Below are 23,369 nucleotides of genomic sequence, written 5' to 3' on the forward strand. Positions count from 1 at the left end.
CCTCTTAGCCCAGCGCAGTGCCATCCTGCATACTGATTTGTTGAACTGACTTCAAATGAATCACCCCTGCTTTGTTGTTGTTGTTGTTGTTACGGGTATTTGTTTTGTTTCATTTGGTTTAGTCAGCCCTGCAAACGGTATGCTCCTCCCAGGGATGATAATGGAACACAGAGGTCATTGGCATTCCATCTTCATTCATTCACTCACTCATTCAATCATTTATTCAATCATTTATTCATTCATTCATTATTCATAATATGGGCAGGAAAAGTTAGAATGAAAGTAGCTGGAATTCTCTTAAAAATAATGCATTCCCTCTCGATCACTCAGAGTGGTATCTCGGACAGTAACTAAACTAAAACAGTTTTAATCAAGCCCAAAATGCTAAGGCAGGAAAGATAATCACATTATTTGCCATTTACTGGTGATCCCTTAGCGATCCTCAGATCAAAAATGTATCCCTTCTGACGCTTCCTTTCTGAAACTGAATGCTGTGTTTGTTTAATTTATCTAATGAGGACCTCTTAACACCTCAAATAGGTGCTTCAAAAAACACCACCACCCAGCTATTAGCCTAGGGACAAAAGAATAAATGCAAATCTAACGCTTTTAAAAGGGGAATTGGCAAATGTTGATGTCTCAACAGCATTCAATAAAAATCAAGTGTTCTTAGAGACGGTCTGCTACTTTGCTAATTGTTTCTGGACCTAAATCTCTTCATAAATATTGAAACTTTTTAAAAGTTGACCATAATTTGGGGAAGTATCTGTTAGTTTAAACATCAGTCCATTCTTTTATAATATAAAAATACTTTCCAGGACCTTGTTACTGTTTCTGAGATGAAGGAAACTCTCGATGCCAAGATCTGAACAGAGAAGAGACTGAAACACACAATATGGTAAGTGACTTGCAAATAGACACATGCCAGCCACATTTCTAATGCTCTGCTGTGTGGTTATCATCTGTAAGTTGCATACATGTAAAATGCATACATGTAAAATGCATTACCACAGGCAGTTGTGAAATGTGACCACAGTTGAATCAAACTTTGCCCGCTCCTATAAGCTTATTTTGATAAACTTGGTGTGAAAGACACTCGACTATCACCCATGGCAGGCACTTTTAACTCCGATTTTTAATGAGGGAAAATTCAAAATTTCATATATGACCAGGACACGTATTTGTGCCCTTACAACCATGGAGTTTCTTCAGATGGCATTAAGGATCATAATACTGGTTTATAAAATAGAAAGCAAATCCTTTAGGTTTCTTCAAATTTGGTTTCTACTTTAAGTTATTCAAACTACGCTTAGAGGATGTTTTATTCGTTTAGAAAAGCAAGTTAGTTTACCTACTTTGTAAGAACCTCCAGTGTCCTGGGTTGTTCTCTTTCCTTGCTGTGTTTTCCACGATGGGTGTTAGAAACGTTTTGCATGTGGTTCCTTTCCTCATCTTACTCAGAAGTTTCTCTGTAGTTGCTTCTTAGAAAATGGGTGATAGGAGGTGGAAAGAGCGAAGAAAAGATCAGGGAAGAGAATGTCATTTCTGGAGCACAAGCAACGACAGGCTGCTGGCTCTGTACCCTGCCCTTCTCAACCGCCACCCCCCCCCCCCCAGTGCCCAAGAGAGTGCTTTGTGTGTTTACAGGAACGTGTTGGCAAGAACGAGATTTTTCTCCTACTAGTCAAATTTCAGAAACATTAGTAGATCTCACTTTATTTAGTTAGGGCCATTCTTTTAGGCTAGAACTCCTTAAACTGGGATCAAAGAGTAAGTTTTACGTAAGACAATCAGCAATCGCTCTGAAATTACTGCGGAGGTAGTCAACGAATGGATTTTATCAACCTTTCAAGGATTTTGATGACACGAAAATTTTTCATCTAACATGGTTCTCATTTAGAACAGATGTGATTAAAATGAAAATTACGAAGTGTGGAGTTTTTGTATATATATTTTTACAAATATTCCAGGTCGTGTTGCTATAAAATGTATACCCTCATGACTCCTTTTTAATGATAAATGGTTTTAGAGAAATAAACACTGTTCCAAAGAGTTATGTTGGTACTTTCCCTTTAGTCAACCTTAAACATGAACTAAATTTAAAGTTATTCTTCTAAATAAAAAATATATAAAAACTCCATTCATGTTTATTTGATAGTCACTTTACAAATCCTTACATAGGCTTTCAGTTATCCTATGACTAAATGTATATTTTTAATACACATCCACTTTTTATACATCCTGCTGATATTGGACCCTGTTGTATAAATATTGATCTCTGTTACCACAAGGGTTTGTTTTGTATTTCTTTGTTTGGCTTTGCTCACAGTTATAAATAGAAAAATCAGTTCTGACATACTCATAGTTTGTCCTTATTTTAGCTGAAAACTCTGGAAATTAGCCTGCCTCCTGCCTAATACGCCTCTCCCTGCTAGTGTGGACACTGCCTCCCACCTGCACTTATCCTCAGGAAGATATTTATTCTTTGGTATCCCAATGACCTATTTTATTTCACTGACCTTTATTAGCAAAGATCTTCTGTTAGCCTGTGTCTCTACCAATGGATGATTAATTTTTACCTTTTTTATTAATTATACCAGTTATAAAGAAATAGTCCAGATATTTTGGTAATTTCTCTGATGGGGGGAAAGGGGAGGTTACCCTGGTTTCTGATGAGCCCAAGAAGGCTTCCCATGCCAGCCCACGTCTGCATTTGGTGCTTACATGTTCCCTGTCCAGGAGATATCTGAAGCCTGTTTGCTTTAGTTGTTGCGCCAGAAGTATTTTTTGTAATATTTTTTCTTCTCTCACTGAATCTCTTTTCCAGAAGAAAATGTTGAAATGTAATAAGATCAATGTGGAAGGCCAAATGTAGAGGCCAAAAGTTGCTGTGAGTTATGGTGTTATTTTTCAGCCAGATGCTTGTCTTCTCTGCCCAGCTGCAAAATTTCTCTGTACATAAGGGCCTATTTAGTGCCAAAGGGGATATATAGCCGCTGTTCCGCGGATGACCCCACTCACGCTGACTTCTTCAGCGAGTTTTCCTTAGAATCCTCGGAGGAATGCTTTCCCTAACCACCTATCCCAACATTTAGGATTTACTTTTAAGATGGTCAGTTAATATTTCTGGAACATAAACTTTTGGCCAGAGTAACTGGAATTTTGAGTTTATTAAACTTTTACATACTTAACTGTGGTCCACAGGGTATTTTAAACTCGGCCATTTGGCTTCAGATCTACTTTCGTACCCTCAGAAACATACAGTGTGAAATGTATGAGAACTGGATAAATTACCTTTTACAAATCCTCAGTATCTTATTTCTGCTAGATAATAGAGAAAAAATATACAATAATCTCATGATTGAACACACTGTTTGAGTTGGAACTTAGGTCTCTAAATACATAAGGTGATATGTATAAATGTGTGAAAACCCAGCTTGGGAAAAAGAGAAACATTATGGAATAGTTAAATGACTTATGAGATACCATAATATGGAATATTAAGTCACTTTTTTAAAAAGCTGTGGTAGGATTGCATGTTCTGACTTGCAAAGTTTCTCATGTTATATTTTGGAGGGAAATGAATTAAATCAGCTTATAGCATAATATGCATGTTAAGATCCCTTATAGAAAAAAGTACATCAGTCTTACCTTATAGCCACATTTACATATATACAGAAATATAATTTTAGTGCATTTGTTTTACCAAAACAAGACTAGTGAATATATATTTGTTCATATAGTGAAAGTGTCTTAAAAACACACACCCAGTCTAGTAGTTACATCAAGAAACACAATGACAAAAGGAAAAAGCATTTTATTTTATGTTTTATATATTTTTGCATTATTAGATATTTTTAACCTTAAGAATGCTTTACTTTTACAATTTAACATACTCAGGTATGATGTTTCTTGAACTACTGTCTAAATGTTTCCCTCACAAAGCCTGCTACTTGGTGATATTCTGCTTAACAACGTTTATTGAAAAGTCCTAAACAGTTTATTCAATAGAAATAAATAAAATAATATTGAGTTGGGTCTATATTCTTATATTGCATGAAGCTTTATTCCTTAAGAATCTATGTTGTACTTTTCCTATTTCACAGTGATTAGGGGAACTCATTTTCTCTTCCATCTGCTGGTTAGGACTTCTGAAGACATTACTCCCCATCTGTGTTTATCTAGTCGGTTCACCATTTTACCATCAGAGGTGTTATTTGTAAACTTGCTAAAGCCTGACTTGACTGCCCCTACTGTTACTGTGGGCCATCCCTTAGAGGAAGTGATCTGAACAAAATATACAACTTCCTACTGCTTTTCCTCGTAACAACGTCTGTTTCACCAGAATTCTTCCAGGTTCATCTAAGATACCCTCAGAAATTGATTTGTTTTCCATGCAAGACAATCTTTCAACATTAGTCTAACTCCTACTTTCTGGTCCCACATCTTCCATTGGGGACTAAACTTGAAATAGTATTAATATTCATATATTATTTGTTTTTTTAAAAGGGACATGTATATGTATATATTCCTGGTGGAATAGGTGGCCCATATTCTTCTATGTAGTCATGCAGTGATTTTTAAATACACTTTACTTACTGTGTGATCCTGAGCAAGTTCCCAAAATACTCCAAGCCTTAGTGCTCCATATCTATTAAAAGCAAGTATATAAAAGTACTCAATCCATATTGTTTTGAGGATTAAATAAATTATTATATGCAAAGTAGAAAAGCATCTGGCATAGAAAAATGTGAAATAAATATAAACATTTGGTTGTTTGTAGAAATATACTAACCATGGTATTCCTTGTTAATGAATACTTTAAGGAAATAATTAGTAACGATAAACATAGAATGTATATTGGTGTGCTTGGCATTGAAGGCCAGATGCAAATATCAGTAAATTCTTATAAAAGGTGCCTAACATTTCTGGGAAAGACATTTTGATCAATAGTAGCTATATGGGACAGTTTAAGTATTTGAATAACAAAATATAATAATAAAAGTAGTAACTCACTGTCATGCTTCCAAACACACTATTCACAATTTAAATTATCGTCTTTAATAACTTAAAAAATAGAAAATATAATCCTGAATCTCAATTGAATATTTTTTCTCACCACAGATTTAAAAACAGTCACCAGTTGAGGAGAATATTAAGACTGTAGATACTGTTAACATGGTGAATGAGGTTGCATTTGTCTTGGGAAAGACGGTGATTGTCTCAGTTTAATTCTTGTCTAGAAGCCAATTTGTGGATATCTAGCCATGTGAAAAGGGAGTGTCACATTGCTGACTTAGTAATGAGAGCGGGGGAGAGAGAGAAAGAGGAGGAGAGAAAGAGAGGAGAGAAAGAAAGGAACAAGAGGAGGGAGGGAGGCAATGGAAGAAACTTGAGTATAAACAAGGAAAACTCAGAAATTTCCCAGTCCAAAACATCTCCTTTGTATATTCTACAAATTAGATTGTCAAGAACTCAGCTTTCTCTCAGGAATTTAAGCTAGTAGCCATTTACAATTTACTTTGAATTAATTTCATCGAATTATCAGATTAGGGTTTTGCTAAGAGCCTACCAACATCAACCTGCCGGAGGAAACTGGATTTTGATTGAAAAGTGGAACTGCACTGAACACAGGGGTGCTAACTGAATTTAAATTTAAAAAGAATAAGTGGACCGGACGGGAAGTTTGATTCTGAAGCGCCCGGTGGCTGCTCCAGGAGGAGGGGCTGTGGGCATTCGGTGGGCAAGGAGACCCGGGCAGCCGGAGGGCAGCCAGAGGGCACTGGGTGCCTGAGGCCTGACGCCGAGAGTTTCCCAGGAGGTGAGAAGTTTCCCGAGACAAACAGCCTCCTTTTGCGCTTTGGCCGGGTCCCCAGCGGCAGTGCACATTCTTGGTATCTGCTCTCGTTACATTTAATCACAGTGATATTATTTGTGAGATTAGAGGTACCGCATTCTCTGAGAGGACAGCTAAAGGTTATGGGTTTAGACCTGCATTATCTGTTTAGTTTTATCCCACTGGTTTTGCTTATAAACTAAAGCATATTATATTTTAGACCTTTACTCCAGAAGGCTAATGTAATATTAATGGTGTTTTAAGCAGACTTGAGATTCTAACCCTAAACCTCATCAGCATTCCACCCGCTGTTTCCTGCGGCCTTGTGAAGTACGGAGTGGATGCACCAGGCCTGTAATGGGCTTTTCCCTCCCACGGTTGAACATTTCAGGCTTCTGACGGTTATAAATCTGAAATGTAATATGTTTCGTGGTGTGGGGAATGCCTGGTGAAAGGTCTGGCCAGATGAAAGGGCAAGTCTGTTTGCCACCAATCCCTTTTTTCTGAGAGATCTACATTCCATTTCAATAAATGTTATCTCTGTCTTCATGTTCATGTTTTAACAAAAAAGTAATTATTAGAATATATATAATGCAACAGGATATTAAATTCAGTTGCTACTACCATGATTACTTTGTTTTAGATGCCAAAAATGTATAAAAACTAAACATTTCAGAAGTTAAAGTTCCATGAACCCAAAGCAGGTGCTTCAGAATGAAAGTGGGGAGAGACCATGATAAAATTGTGTTTCTATTCAAGATTTAAAAATATTGTATTCATTTCCCAGGGCTGCCATAATAAAGCATCACACTGTGGCTGGCTTTACACAACAGAAATTTATTCCCTCACAGTCCTGGAGGCTAGATGTCGGATCGAGGTGTCAGCAGCTGTGCTCCCTCTGAACGCTGTCCCATGCCTTTCTGTCAGCTCCTGGTGGCTGCCAGCGATCCTGGGTGCTCCTTGGTCTGTAGAGGTATCACTTCAGTCTCTGCCTGCATTGTCACCTGGCGTTCTCCCTGTGAGTTTGAGTCTTCACATGGCGTCATCCTTCTGTCTGTCTTTATGTCACTTCTTATAAGGACACGAGTCATACTGTTTTAAGGACCCAACCTATTCCGGTATGACCTGATCGTAATGAATTCTGAAATGACCCCAATTATAAATAAATTCACATTCATAGGTACCAGGACTTATGATTTCAATAGGTCATCTTGGGGCACACAATTTAACCCACAAAAACTCAACATAGGAATAAACCAGATCACAAACGTATGTTTAAGCCATGATAAAGGAACAAATGTTCCAAATAAGAAAATCACTTAAGGGAGTGTTAAATTATTTATTTATCATATTTTTCTCATGTCTGTTAATGAGAGTATGAAATGACTCAGAAGTATTGTCAGTTTTCCAGAATTTAGTTTCTTCTTATACTTGAATCTGTTGCTGTTCCATAGACTTCAAATTGGTTATTTTAAATTGATCTGTAAACATCTATATTTTCTTTGTAATTCAAGACATCTGCTTTATTTAATATTAAATATTCTCATCAAAAATGTTCTCATTAAGTAATTCATATCACTTAGTAGTGCTCATTCAGTGCCAGGGACTGAGTGGGTTCCTGAGAATGAAAAGAAGGAAGTCCTTTGTTCTTAAAGTCTTGGGAGATGGGTGAAAGCGAATTATAATAGATTTTTATATTATTTAGAGGAATATGTTGTACTACGGCAAGATGCAGAAAGAATGCTAAACTAGACATTGGTCAAGAAACAGCCAAGAAAGTCTTTCTGATAGAGTTGACACCACCATGTCTCCAAATAGAAGATAGTGCTGGAAAGAAGGGAGTGCCCAGACTGGGGAGAGAAAACATGACAGGGAACCTAGTTGCATGCATTAATGGTATAATATGGATAATTTGTAGGATATGTTATTAGAGAGCTAAATAATTATACCACAATCACCACTTCTAGAATAGATGCCCATTGTATAAGGAGTAATCAGTAAATATTACCTTAGACACAGTATAGTGATCAGGAGCATAGGCTCCAATGTCAGATAGTTTAGATTTAATCTTGTTACTCCATTATTTGAATAATACAGGGCGTGCCAAAAAATGTATACACACTTTAACAGCTAAGAACTCGATTTTGAAAATGAAATGTATTTTAATAAACACTGCCTTTATAATTATTCAAAGTGTGTGCATACATTTTTGGGGGGACACCCTATATTTACTCTTTCTAATGCAGGCCCAGTTCTTCATCTATATAAGGGAGATAATAATAGATTCCTAAGGTTACCATAACAAATTACTAAAAGTTAGGTGGCTTAAAATAACATAAATATTCTCCCATAGTTCTGATAGACAGAAGTCAGAAATCAAGGGGTCACAGCTTTGTTTCCTTCTGGAAGTTCTAGGGGAGAATCTGTTTCATGACTTTCTCATGGCTTCTGGTGTTCCCTGACTTGTAGATACATCACTCTAATCTCTGCCTTCATGGTCCCATAGCATTCTCCATGTGTGTCTCTGTGTTCGAATTTCTCCATATAAGAACACCAGTCACGTTGGATTTAGGACCCATCCTAATCTAGAATGACCTCTCCTGAACTTGATTATATCATCCAAGACCCTATTCCTAAAGAAGACCACATTCACAGGTACCAGGTATACATGAATTTGGGGGAGACTATTCAAATCAATACAATAAAATGTATTTCTTTGGGCTGGAGTGAGGATTAAAGTAGATAACTTATATAACTAATTTAGTAGAGTTAGTGCTCAATACATTGTAGTTACTACTGTTGTTCTTTATTCAAGATTATTCTTAATGGTTGACTTTGGAGTGTAATTATAAGAGACACATGCACAGGAATTTTATGTTAAGTAGCATAAATTGGGGTTTGATCTCAGAAAATATATGCACCTGCAAATTTTTATTAGATATTTTCACTTATCTGCATGTTCTACACATTTTTTCCTATGGAAAAAAAGAATAAGTGAACTGTCTCATAACTCTGGCATGGTATCATAAATGTGTAATTAATTTAGTCAGTGTTAACAAGTATTGGAGTAGAAAATACTACTATTATTTTAAGTGTCACTCAACATTGTGTTATGATGAATGTAGCATGACAAATCTATTTCTTAGTACAGAAAAACGAGAAGTTATAAAAGTATAATATTTTAGGGAGGATGTCCCAATTCAAACACAGAGTTTGGGGTTTAGCTTGAATAAGACAGGCCTCTATATTGTTTCATTTTTAAATTTATTTTCCCAGATTTATTGAGGTATGACTGACAAACTAAAAATGGTATATATTTAAGGTGTACAATGTGGTATTTTAATGTAAGTATATCTTGTATAATGATTATCACTCTCAGTCAAGCTAATTACTATATCCATCACCTCACATAGTTACCTTTTGTTGTGGTGAGAACACTTAACATCTGTTCTCCTAGAAAATGTCTGATATACAATGCATTACTATTAACTAGAGTTACTATTCTGTACATTAGATCTCTACAACTTATTCACATTATAACTAAAAGTTTATACCCTTTGGTCAACATCATCCCATTTCTCCCACCCCCTCAGCCCCTGGCAATCACCATTCTACTCTCTGTTTTCCTATGTTTGGCTTTTCTAGATTCCACATATTAACGAGATTATGTGATACTTGTTTTTCTGTGTCTGGCTTATTTTATTTAGCATAATATTCTCCAAATTCATACACATTGTCATAAATGTTAGGATTTTCTTCTTCTTTAATGCTAAATAATACTCCATTGTGTATATATTTATCCATTCATCCATCAGTGGGCACTTAATTTTGATTCAGCTCTTAACCTGCCTGTCTTATGCAATTTTCAAGAATAATATAATCATTTAGTTTTTGATCATTCCAGATGTCTTTCTGTTACCTGTATGTACAAAAAGAAATTTGACTAGCTTTTTAGTTATAATACAGGATGGGGCAAAAGTAGGTTTATAGTTGTGACTACATAAAACACAGTTTATTCTCGTTATAATTTATTAATTATTGTATTATTTTCCATACAAACAACTTCAAATCTACTTTTGCCCCACCCTGTACTTTCCATTTCCTGTAAAATAAAAATAAACTGAATATGACTTAAACAGTAAAGAAATATACTGGTTCACATAACTGAAAACAGTTATAGGTAGGGCAGGGTTAAATTTGTGTTTTAATAATACCATCAGGGTGCTAGTTATCTTCTTGCTCTTGTCTGCTGTGATGTCAGTTTCATGTTCTGTCATAGTTACAGAAAGGTGACTCCCATATATTCAGGCCTCCATTATACATGAGAGACTAGATCAGTTATGGCCATGTGGGCCAGACCACTCCAAAGTAGCATCTGTGGTTGAAGGAATGCAGCGCATTGATTGGCTTATATCTGATTGTCACCTAATTCTATTGGTATAAGGCAATCAGAATTCATCTGGGATCTCTATGATTGGCCCTAAAATCTCTTTATTTAAAAACTAATGTATCCCAATGTTATATAGAAATTGTTAATTTTTCATGCTGTAGAGAAACAGTGTGACAGCCCATTTTTATTCCTATGTGGATAAACTCCCTCTCTCTCTCTCTCGATAGTACTATGATTTGTTCTTTAAAATTTTAATTATAACTTTTTCTTTGCTAGAGTGATCTAGGTCTGCATTTTTCTTCATCAGTTTTTCCGAGCATGTGGTGAATAATTTAATTTGGCATTAAGCTTAAGAAAGTTCTCTTCTATCTTTGATATCTTTGATTTTTTTTTGTTACTTCAAGAACATTAATTATTTATGAATTATCTTTTCATTTTTAATTTTTTCTATTGATCAATTTCTCTTTCATGATTTTTTCTCTTCATTTTTCCTGGAACAAAATAAATCTCTTTTATCTGCCCGCGAAAGTCTTTTGCATATTTTTTTGCTGTTGTTGAGAACATTTTTCTCCAATTGCATATTTGTATTTCATGTTTTTCTTCTTGTCCCAGTGTGGTACTTGGAAATCACTGGAACATCTTGAGATCTTTTCTGACTCCAGTTATCTGGCATGCAAGAATGGTTTGTTGGCAGCTAAACAGGGTAGAGGCAGGTTAGAGGAAAAAGAATAAATTTAATTTTAGGAATGGAAATGGGTGCCTATGGGCATTGAAAAAGTGGGATCTGGAGCACTATAGAGGTATCTGTACTGGAGATTTGGAGGTTAACATTTTTACAAGAGAATTAGATTTTTGAGTAGAGTGCAAAAAGAAGGAAAAAGAAGCTAAGGAGGAAATGTTGAGTAGTACCTACTTTTAAAGGTTGAAAACAAAATTAGATATATGAGAAGAAAAAAAATCTAGGGGAAACAGTGTCATGGAAACCAAGGAGTAGGTTGATTACTGTAATACATATTTCTCAGGAATTACTTCTACACTTAAGAAAATATTGGGTAACAAAGCCATGAAATGTTTGCTTATTTTTTTCTATTTAAAATATTTTTGTAGTGCATATTTTAATAAACTTAATTTTATGACAAATTCATATTTACAGAATCCTTACAGAGCTGGTACAAAGATTTCCTGTATGCTAACACGCATTCCTGTATGCTTACACGCAGTTTCTCATTTTATTACTCTGATATATTTCTCACAATTAGTCAAATACACTCGATACATTAATACAAACTAAAATCCATGCTTTCCTCAGATTTCCTTAGTTTTTTCCCCCCAATATCTTTTCTTTATTCTTTTTTTTTTTTTTTTTTGGCTGTTGTTCCAGGATCCCATCCAGAATACATTATATTAATGGTCATGTCTCCTTAGGTTATTCTTGATTATGACAATTTCTCAGACGTACGTTTTTTCTAATGACCTTGACAATTTTGAGGTTTACTGGTCAATTTTTTCCATAGAATATTTCTCAGTATTCAGAGTACTCTATTATTAGTGTATCTTGCTTAAAGTGAAAGCTACTGTAGTGTAGCTTGCAATTTACGTTGGAATAATAGTGAGCTTTTGTATGCAGTGATTGTCTTGGATTTTATTTTAACCTTTTAGTATTTCTAGAAATATGTGATCTTTTTTGGTCTCAACTAGCATGAGAACTAATAAGAGAAATATCTACAAAATAAAAACAGAAACTAACAATATAATTTTATATAAGCAATGACATATTTAGGCACTTTAAACAATGACATCATGAAGTCGTAGAGTGACAAAAAATGTCATTTTCCATGATAATGTCTTTTACAGTCACTTGTTTATTTTAAGTACTTGAATAGGTGATAATTCTCAATATTGTCACAACATCCTATCACATTTACAAAACCACCAGACAGTGCCACCTCAGCTTTCTGAAGTGTTCAGCAAACACAGTGTCATTCTTTTTCAAATTGGCTGTTTGGCTTTTAGTTTGCTTACTGAATTACCAGAAACATGAAATTAGGGGCTGTGATTTTTGTTTTTTGGGTTTTTTTGTTTTTGTTTTATGCCACATAACACTTAATTCAGTGCCCCACACAAAGTCAACATTAAATAGAACATTTGAGAGGGTGGGTGAATCAAGGATGCGTGAATTCTCTCCTCCACGTGTCGGTTGGTGGGAATGGTTGCTGGGTGAAAGGGTGTCCCATCGCGGCGGTAATGTCACTCACCTTTCCCTTACCCCTCCTGCTCAGGTGTATCCATTTACTATTGGCTGCTTCCTTCTCTGTCTAGTAACTTTATGCGGGGATCCCACTGACTCTTACATGTATATTGATAAGCTAATCAGCAGAACTATCTCATCATACGCAGGAGTCGCGCCCAACTTCTCGGGGAAGTATTTATACCACTGGGCACCAGGGAGTGGGAATCTTGGAGCCATCTCAGAATCTTGCATGCCACAGCAAAGGTGTTTCTGCTTTAATGCATTTCCCACCATTAACTTGCTGCCTCCAACTTCCTGTAAATAAAGTGTCCGTCCCTTAACTATCTGGGTAAATATGGTTTACCTTGGGGATATTCTGATTTACCCTTTTACTTGTTTTATCTTCGATTACCTTCAGTTACATTTCATTTACCTTTATAATTTCTTGCAAGACACATTTCTTTTCCTTTTTTTAAAAAGTATATTTTTATCGATTTCAGAGAGAGGAAGGGAGAGGGAGATGGAAACATCAGTGATGGGAGTCATTGATCGGCTGCCTCCTGCACGCCCCCGACTGGGGATCGAGCCCGCAACCTGGGCATGTGCCCTGACCAGGAATCGAACTGCGATCTCCTGGATCCTAGGTCGATGCTCAACCGCTGAGCCAGTCCTGATAGGGCTTTTCTTTCTTCTTTTAGAGTCTTTCCCTTTGTAAAAGTTATTTGAACTCTCCCTTTACAAAGATTAAACCTTTTGTTTCCAACTTTTGATATGAAATTTCTATCTAGAGCTAGAACTTGATTGTAAATTGTCCATGCATCAGACTCTCTTCCAAAGTCAAAACTTTACATACCATTTTTCTTAATGAATTTTATTTTTTATGTTTTAATTGACTTTTTAGAGAGAGAGAGAGGAAGGGAAAGAGAAAGAGAAATATTGATTTATTTTTCCAGCTATTTATACATTCATTTCGTTGTTTCTTGTATATGCCCTAACCAAGAATTAAACCTGCAACCTTGGCCCATTGGGATGACATTCTAAGTAACTGAGCTACCCATCCAGGGCTGTACAATTTTTTTTATTGTCCTAAAAGAAAAGCTAGACACCTATATATTTCATAATTCTTTTCAAAGTCTATGCATATTAATTGCGCACATACAGTTTTATTATGTACTGGATGATGACGTAAGCACAGTATTCCTGCTCACAGTGTGAAAATAAGTAGTACCACGGAAGGGTGGCAACTGCACTCTACTTTCCTCATCCTTAACACCATGTATGACTTTTATGTAAAACTCTGGCATACACACAGTTCTCCTTCTTTCTGGAAAATGTGAGTAATGTATACTTCCTTCATAAATTACATACTTTCTTGAAGAAAATCAAGGCCTGAGTGTAGAAACAACTTGTATTCCAAAATAAGACACTTTTTCACTCCTTTGTTACTTAGATGTTGTATCAGTTTGTTCAGGCTGCCGTAACAAATACCGACTGGATGACTTAAACAACAGACGTTTATTTCCTCACAATTCTGGCAAGGTGCTGACAAGGTTGGTTTCTTCTGTATCTCTCTCCTTGGCCTTCTCCCTGTGTCTTCATATGACCTTTTCTCTCTCTGTATCTCTGTCCTAATCTCTTTGTTAAGGGCACTGGTCATATTGAATTAGGGCCCACCCTAATAACCTCATTTGACTAACTCATCTCTTTAAAGTTTCTTTCTCCAATTATGGACATGCTCTGAAATACTTGGAGTTAGATATTCAAAATATGAATATAAAGGGAGGGAAACACGATTGAGCCCATAACACTCATGATGTGAACTGACTGCCTGGTGCGTGGCATCTAAGGAGAAGAAGAGAGCAATGCCGAATGCAGCGGAAGAGCTGTAATGACCGAGATCAACCTATGGTCCTACGGGACTGCCAGCTTGTAGCTACTGCAGGGGTACAAGTAGCATTGTGATTATGGGTGATAATTTGCCTGTTAGATCGTAACAGCCCATTCAGAGAACTGTGTTGAATAAGTTTTTGGGTTGAAAGTAAAGAGCTCAAAAGAAACAATTTCCCAGCATTTGGATTCCATAAAAGTTTTGAACATCTAACTATGCTCTGCTAGGTAGGAAGCCAGGTCCAATGGGAATCTTGGGTTTATCCATGCATTACTTTCAGAATAAGGGTTAATAACTCACCTGTCATAAAATGTTATCTTGGCATGATTTTGTCATGAGCTGGGTCTTTCAGTTTATGGGCGCCCATTAAACCTAATGGGTCAGCCTCTCTATAACCATCTTTGTCACTATCTATTTGAGAAAATAACATTTTATTATTAAATTACAATTTTTGTAATTTAGATCTCTAGTTTCTAAGATAAGAAAACAGACATATTATTGGGGGAGGGTGGGGCAGGAATAAAAACAAAGTAAACTGTCTACTTAAAGCAGAGAAACAACTTTCTGAAAGAATTCCTGGACATACTTTTTCAGTATTTCAGAAACTTTTTTTCCCTCATCTTCTAACTACAGTGCAAACCAAATTAGTTATGTTAAAAAAAAGTCTTACTATTTGCACTAAATGAAGAAACATCTTTCTATCCCAGTGCGACAACAGAAACTAAAACCTGTAAATGAAAAGATGCTGTCTTCACTCAGCATCACACTCCTCCAGAAGTAGAAGTTTTGGTTAGGAGTAAGAATAACTCGGTTATAGTTATAGTTATTCTGTGTTATCACAGTCCTCTCAATCCTCTCTCTCTCTCCCACATGTTGAATGACTTACTGATTTATTTCCTCCACACGTGCAACATTTGGCTCTTATCTGGTGCGCAGGAGATTTTAGTTACCGGATCTCTTCTCTCTGCTACATCAGATAATTTTGATTATTACTTAAACTGTGCTTCCCCTGACTAATTTATCTTTAGTTTCCTTTTTACTTGAAGCTACCAGTGGGCAAATTTTAATGCTTTACAGTTCAGAATATGATTTTGACACTTATCCTGGTCGCTAGGTAAGCTAAAAATTTAAGAAAGGAAAATTGGGCCACTTGGTACTTTTTCATAGAAGGAAAACTAACTCCTTGTGTGCTTAGGTGTTGCTTCTGGAGGAACTTTCTAGAGCATTAAGCAGTGAATACTAACTCTTAGAATGATGTGAGTCTCTCTAGTCCTGGGAGGCCAACTTTCCATCTTGCTAGGGTTGAAGAAGTTTGGCTTGGGGTGAAGTCGGGGTACCATTTTTGTTCTTAGAACTGTATGGTAAGGGCCTTGTAATTGCTACGCACAAAGTTTAATTTAGTGTTAATTTGGACACATCAGAAGAGTTTAGGTTAGAATTTCAAAGAAATAAATAAATCTTTGTTACCTTCAAATCTCAATTCTCCTCCATGATATAAAATATCACTCTCCTGTAAAGGGATCATAAATTTATCCCAAATTACCAGATCTAAATGCTGAACTACAAACAGCCCACATTTACCACAAGGAGTAGGGTTAAAATTTATTCTCCAGTGACACATCCCAACCCAGAACAGATTTCAGCCAGGCAGCTAGCAGAGCTCGCCGGGTGAACTGCACAGGCCACGATGGGTGCAGAGCTCAGAGCCGGAAAGCAAACAGCTGCTGTAGCCTGATTTGAGTTAAAATAGTGTGAGTGTTTAGTCTGGCGCACGGCTTCAGGGGAGATTGGCAGCTGGGTCAAACAAAGTCCTTCCATTGGCTCTCTTCCCAGGCAGCTTCTGCTAGTATTTAGGTACTAGTGCAGTGTAGGGCCCTTTTCTCAGGCAAAACCTAACATCTGACCGCACCCTCTTTGCTTTTTCCAAAAAAAAAAGAGAAAAGAAACCTTTTTTTCCCCTCTTTCGTTGCGATAGTCTCCAATAGACAACCTCTCCCACTAATTGTGTATTAGCAATGTATTTTATCTCGAGAGCTGACGCACTGGGCTCTCAACGTGCTGTGGAAAGCTGCCTGTTACTGTGCTGGATTCATAAAAGGGCCTTTATGGTTTGTGAAAGAATATCTGTGTGCTTAGGCAGGAAACTTTTTGATCTGCAGAAAAGCCAGAAGACATCTAGGTAAGGCTACCTATCAAATCTACTTTTGGGGGGGGGGGAAGCTGGGCAATGAGAAGGATTCCTCACGGTCGCCATGAGTTTGGAGTGTGCGTATTTACTTTTGTAGAAGTTTAAAAGGTACTGACTATTGTTTGCTTGTTTTCTGTTTGTTTGTTTAAATCTGAAGGGAATACTGTAGTCTGCATTTTCACGATTTTTGTTTTCTGCTATTGAATGCATTACAGTGGATATAGAGTTTTATTATATAGCAAAATCTTTGTAAACTGCCACAGAAAGAAAGTGTATTTAGAAGGGGAATTGACAAGTTTTAAAGAGTAATTGTACAGTCATTTGAGGACAGAGGAACACTGCATTAGACTAACAAGGGTTTAATTACCAAAAAAAGTTTAATGTTGCTTTGGAAGGAATATTAAGTAAGTTGTCTTTGTCTCTTACTTTTTAATTTTAGTCACTGATTTAGCCTGTTGGGTCACATTTTTTGTTAGTGCTGAAGGCTGCCATGAATCCCTAATGAGGCCCCTTTGCACATGATTTTGGCACTTGGCCAAAATCAACTTCCCAGCGGCAAGCTTTCTCTAAAGAACCTGGAGCGATTTTTTTTTTTTTTTTTTTTTGATTAGAAATCATGTCTGAAAACTGCCACAACCAGTTGTGTAGGCATGTCAAAATGACTTTATACAGTAAATATGAAAAAGGCATCCAAAAAACTTTTCCTCGTATTGTAGCTTTTGTTTTTATGAATTCCTGCTTGTGGTCACCTAAAGTGCGTCAGAACAAGAACAATCTTAAAGAAGATTTACTGGGTTTTTTTGTTTTTCTCAGCAGAACAGAGTAGGGATGTTCATCTCATTGAGACGTATACAGTACGAAAGGGTTATTCAGGATGCTTCAGGATAAATAACAGAGGAATTCTTAAAAACTGTTAATCTCTGTAAGTAATACGCAATGAACAGTAAGTAATGAAGTTTTCTAGAAGTTTTGTTGTGCGAACGATCAAACTTAACATGTTTTCGTTGGGATTTTTGTATATTTCAAATGTGGTGTTTGGGATTCTGAAAAATGTGAGCATTTACTATGTAATTATGAAAATTTATTAACACCTCGATATCATCTTTAACAAATGTTTTAACAGAGATGTTTGGTATGTAAACATGACTAACTTTAAATAATTGTCTTTAATTGCTGTTTTGCCATAAAAGATGATTTTCTATGAAAGAAATTCTGAAGCTCAAAGGCACTTACAGCAATTTTAAAGGTGTTAACTTTTCTCTAACTGAATTTTGTCATGTAAGACAATATGCTATTTTATACTTCAGTATTTTAAGAGTTAAATTCACATGTTGCCATGAAATACTATAGTAATCAGATATTAACAACCTCAGATTTTATATACCCATTTTCAGCAGTATCTTTAGACATTAAAGAATAGAGTGCAGTGTATTTAAAAGCAGAAAAATAGGATCTCAGTTACTGTGTCATTTTTAAAAAATCTTACTCTCACTATTCTAAACACTATCTTGCCTTATATTTTAATGAACAGTAATCTAGACTGAAACTTTATTTTTTACTTTAAAATAACCATATTTCTCTTTAAAATATTGATGAAAACATTATTTATTCTCTTTTAAGGAAGGGTGAATTATAGCTGTCTTCGTAGGTATGTTTTTCATATATTTCTCACTATGTTTATCTTCCCTTTGTTATTACACAGTGTAAAATGTTGCTAACTTGGGTCATGGAGAAAAGTGAAAATTAACTTTAAGCAGATTTTAGCATTAGAAAATGCATCTTAATTTCCTTCAGTTCAGTTTAGGTATATATATAATTTAGGTATATATAAAATATTTTTTGGTGTTGCTGTGAACTGAATTATGATACTGTACATACCTTGCATTGGCACATGGAAAGTTTGAAATTATCATCTCTGCCAACATTAAAATAAATATAAAATGGGAAAGAGCAAATAAATACACATCTGCATCTTACCAAAATGTACCTGGATAAGTTTTATACATCTGTCTGAGTTCAGAGTTGAATTCTGTTTTAATGTAATCTTTGGTGTTTTTAAAAAACTGAGTTAATATATAAGGTAGATATTTCAAAATTTGGATAAAAACAAGAACGTTTTATCATTTGTTGTTATCAAACGTGCAGGAAAAATAAGATAGCTTGTCTTATCCAGCGTGAACCTTGTTTACAAAATTATTTTTTAATTCTATTTTTATTTTAATCTTAGTTCCCATATACATATTGTCTTCTGTTTTTATTTTTACTTTTTTAATCAATTATTTTACTTATTTGAAGGCAGATTATTTCCCTAAAATACACTGAGAGATGTATCAACTGAAAATTTTAAGTTTTATTTCTTTTGGTTAGTTAGAGACCATAGCAAAGTGAATGACAGGACATACATAACTTTTAGAGTATGCAGATATGTTAGTTTGTGAGTTCAGAAGAAACTTCATTGTTCACAATTCCTGACAAATATTTTTGAGTTGAGGTAGAAACAAGTAAGTATTGAGAAAAATTTGCGTTATACGCTTTACTGAAAAAGCTAAGAAGTTTACTTTCTTTTGTTACAGCTATGAATTGTGTTTGAGTATTTCAATAGTGTAGGCTTTTGGCAGAATTATTAGCTAATTTTCCCTGGGACCATAAATGTAAAACACTGAAAACATTTTCTTCATTGAGTTGACATTTTGAAAACAATATTCTGAATAAAATTACTTTTAAAAAACTCAATATGTTTGCTAAATGTATTCTATTTGTGAAAACTAGCTTGAAAAGTTTACTTCATTCATCATTTTCCCCATCCTTTTATATTAAAACCTATTCCACTTTATGGTGTGGAAACTTCACTCTTCAGAAAAAGTGAAATTCATTTGTAGTTGTCAACTTAGATTATGGGCCTTTACCATTTTAACTGTGACAGGGTTTTTGCTTGTTTCAATTATGCAACAGGCATATAAAATGCTTTCTTTCCCTTAATTACAAGAGATTTTTAAATAATTAAGTATCAACTTTAATTCTGTATTGAAAAGAAAGCTTTATAACTGCAGTATTTTATCCACAATTTTTTAAATGTGAAAAATGTTTACAACAGGGCATTTTTGATAAGCGTTTAATCATTGAAATGAAACGCTTTGTTGTAAATGGTTTAAATTCCAGCAATGAGATAAATGTATGGCCACATTAGATTGAACATAATTATTGAATTTTGGCCCAACTTCAGTGACCTCTGCCATAAAAGATTAGCCTATGTGGGATGATCGTGGATTTGCAGTAACAGAAATAGATAAGAGAGGCATGTGAGACACCAACCTTTGTTGTTTGGAAGAAAGTATGTGATAAAATAAAAGGAGATACTTTTCAAATAAACTGCTGATAGTAGTATTTTGTCATTTCATTAATACAACAAATCTTGAAGATTAAAAAATTAATTACAATTTGTAATGCATTTGTAAGATGTTTCCCATAGAATTGACTGTAGTATTTTGTTCTTTTATGAGATGAACAACTGTCATATTTCCAAGAAGCCAACATGTAGCTGTAAGTTAAATTACCAAGTAATTTTAAATGTTGTGCTTTGCTTTAAATACAACTAATATTGAATAAAAGAATAATGTTCTCTGATTTTAAGTCTTTTTCATATAAAAGAACATTTGATTTGCATTTGTTGCACTTTCACTTAATATTGGTTTAATTTTCAAATTATCATAAAGCAAATACTGTTATTTGATATAGTTTTTAAACATGGTAGTGTTTATTTTATAAGCAGCCTGATCTATTGTATATTTAAACAATGGTGATTTATGTTTAGCTGTACATTCCCTCATAATCGAGATTAGCAAAAGGCCTTTTTGGTGCTCAAATTTTTTTCTAATAAAAACTCTGAGTTCTCTCTTGTTTATGTGTTCAGGTATGTGTGTGGACCTGAGTATCTGCTCACCTCCTGAGATATCTGTCTTGTGAGCAGTAGACTGGAAAGAGTAGTGGTAGGATCTAAGTTTACTCTAATTCGGTATTATTCTGAATAAATAAATAAAAAATCGAATTTCTTATTGAAAGCTAGTCTGTATATGAATCGGTATAAATGATTACATCAAATTTGATGATTTGGATAATTTAAATCACTGAATATTCACCATACGTTAGTGGTCACTTACATTCTTTTGTGGTTATTACAAATATTTGATTATTGGTTTTAAAGATATACTAGTTTATAAAATACCTGGAATGCTATTATTTGCTTTAAAAACTATTAATATTTATTAAGTTCATAATTGCCTCCACTTTGCTATCATTGAAATGTTACATGATGGTCCTCTTTAAAAATACCATGAGACTAAGCGGTACCTTACTTTCCCTTTCTCCCATTAACATATGAGGTCAACATATGTCGGGGAGGGGATACTTGAAAATATTAAATTTTTTTCTCTCTAGCAGTGATCAGCTACTTTATTATTTTCAGAGATTTTGAAAGGAGTAATTATATTTCTTGAATCTATATAAAAGTGAGGAATAGATGGGCTTGCTGTGGGCTTCAGTTAAGAAACCAAAATAGAAAATAAGATTGAGATTAATGACATGGTGCATTTTTATAGCAACTAATTACAACTCACTAGTCATACATAAACAACAGTCTGGAAAGACAGACAGTGGGCTCTGAGAGCAGCCTTCATTTACACTTCACTTAAGAACTGCTGAGAAAGTGGTGGCAAAGGGATGGTTTGGGGCCAGCCTGCATGTCTATGGTGTTTTAGGCGCATGCCATCGTTTCCCGTATTGAAGTCTTCTAGGCTTGCTTCAGAGCCCCATGTCCAATCTCAGAAACGCTTACAGGGTTGCAGCAGGACATACCCATTCTTGTTGTTCACTGGAGGGTCTTTGAGTGGGGTTTCTTTGGCAAGGCAGCGTTCTTCTCTGGTTAGTGATTTTTTTAAAAAAAATCACTGTTTGGGTAGGTCAGCTCAATCAGTTGGCCAAATCACTTTAATAACCAAGCTTGCTCAGCCTTAGCAAGGATAATTAGTTTTCACTCTTCCTTAAACCTGGGCACTTCCCTGAAGAATGGGGACAGTTGAGCATGAAAGGTTGAGTTGCTAAAAACTGTAGAACGTGCATATTCTACTTGTATGCAAAATAGTATATGTCAGTATACATTGTGTGTCCTAAAGATTTAAACAATGAAAGAAGCAATTGTCCTGAAATTATTGTAGAATTAACTTTATTATAATTCTATTTGAGATGTTGTCTGCAAATTACTTTTTAAAGCATTTCTTTTAAAATTTTTGTATTATGTTCTTCATGAGGCATAATGATTTAGATGTCAATTTTCTAGCGGAGCAATTTTTGAAAATTATATGTATATTGCCATTGTTGTTCTGTGGGACTCATAGCTGATCACATGTTCTTTCCTCTGGAGCCCATATGAAAATATTCTCTAAAAAGACTTTTTTTTTGGTCAAAAGCCAATTTTAGATGAATTTAGATAGCTTGGCATTAGAAAATTTTGATGCACAGAACATTCCTACTCAAGTGTTACTTAGCTATTTCTAAAACTTCTTCAATTATCAGGAAATAAATCAATAAGGATATAGAAAAAGAGAATGATGTAATTTTGGCAGATGAAACAGAACAATAATTCATTCAGAATATTTATAGAATGATAACATTTTTCTACTGACATATTTTGGTGCCAACAAATTTAATTTGGAAATTGCAGTTTGTTACTAGATGGCAGTAATTGACTCTGGTAATCTGTAGTTCAAAATGGCTGATGTAAGACAAAGACCTGATTTATTGAATGAATAAGTCTCAGATAAAACATAAGCTATTAGGCTACCTCATATTTGGAATTTGTTTTAATTTTCAATGCCCAAATCATTAAATATGAATGTAATAGTATTTGCATATTTTCCACTTTCAGAATTATCTGTGTCTACCTCTGAAATTTGCCCTCTCATCTTATATAAATAAATAACTTATTAGTAATTAAACGTCTTACAGTTTCCATTTCCATCTTAAAGCCCACTCAAGATCAAATTTACAATAGTTAAATTGCTAAAAATTCTGAACTAATAGCGAGGTGAAATTATGTAACCCAAAATGAAATTATATATAAAGCACAGGTGTTTACTAGCATTTGTATGGTCAGATATACAAATTGCATTGCAGATAAAGCTTCTCTTTTCTCACTTGAGAAAAGTGCAATTAAATGTAATTTACAGATGTGCAAATGAACAGCTGCTTTCTTCTAACTCAATTTCAAAGAAATGAGCTAAATTATAATGGGTTTAAAAGTCACTACCTTTTAATGGTTTTTAAATTGGATTGGAAGCAGCATTACTAGGTTTACTAGATAAAGAGAATTAATACTTATGAGTACCTGTGACAATTTCTGTTTAGGTGGCAACAGAACCATTAAGGTATTAGAAAATACAACCGGACCAAAACTTATAGCAGGTTTGTAAAAGTTGATTTTTAATTGTGTAGATCCACCCTATGCACTCTGTGCCTATATGGCATTTACATTATATACTCCTTGACAGTATGCAATGGTTCAGCTATGGCTGAAAAACAATGTGTGTATGTGTATGTACATGTTCACAAGATGGTGTGTGCGTGTGTTGTTACTGTGTTTGTGTGTAACAGATTTTCATGTTTTCTTTTCCTAATGATGAGGAAAATATCAACTGTAAGATATAAGCACATTAGTATATTGGTAAAAATAGGGAATATTGGTAAACTGTTCTGTGCATTGTATTATAAGAAATGATTTGAATCTATATTTCTGGAAAATCAGCTTTTTAAAACCATCCATGCATTTTACTTGGAGATACTTAT

At 34.9% G+C, this 23,369-nt stretch overlaps 1 long non-coding RNA gene across 6 annotated transcripts in view; it reads left to right on the forward strand.

Annotated features, from left to right (window-relative positions):
- The window catches only part of LOC148092953 (uncharacterized), a 305,626-nt gene that overhangs the window by 135,963 nt on the left and 146,294 nt on the right, over positions 1-23,369 (forward strand). For 3 of the 6 annotated variants that reach the window (XR_015714691.1, XR_015714693.1, XR_015714689.1), the window contains one exon: positions 819-898. This is a non-coding gene — a long non-coding RNA (uncharacterized LOC148092953). Of the gene's footprint in view, positions 1-818; positions 899-16,106; positions 16,524-16,548; positions 17,455-23,369 lie in introns of those variants that run through there. The other 3 variants (XR_015714692.1, XR_015714688.1, XR_015714690.1) reach the window with 3 other exon arrangements.

The sequence above is a fragment of the Miniopterus natalensis genome, chromosome 6 (assembly GCF_054644295.1).
Source record: "Miniopterus natalensis isolate mMinNat1 chromosome 6, mMinNat1.hap1, whole genome shotgun sequence".
In the NCBI taxonomy this organism is placed as follows: Eukaryota; Metazoa; Chordata; class Mammalia; order Chiroptera; family Miniopteridae; genus Miniopterus; species Miniopterus natalensis.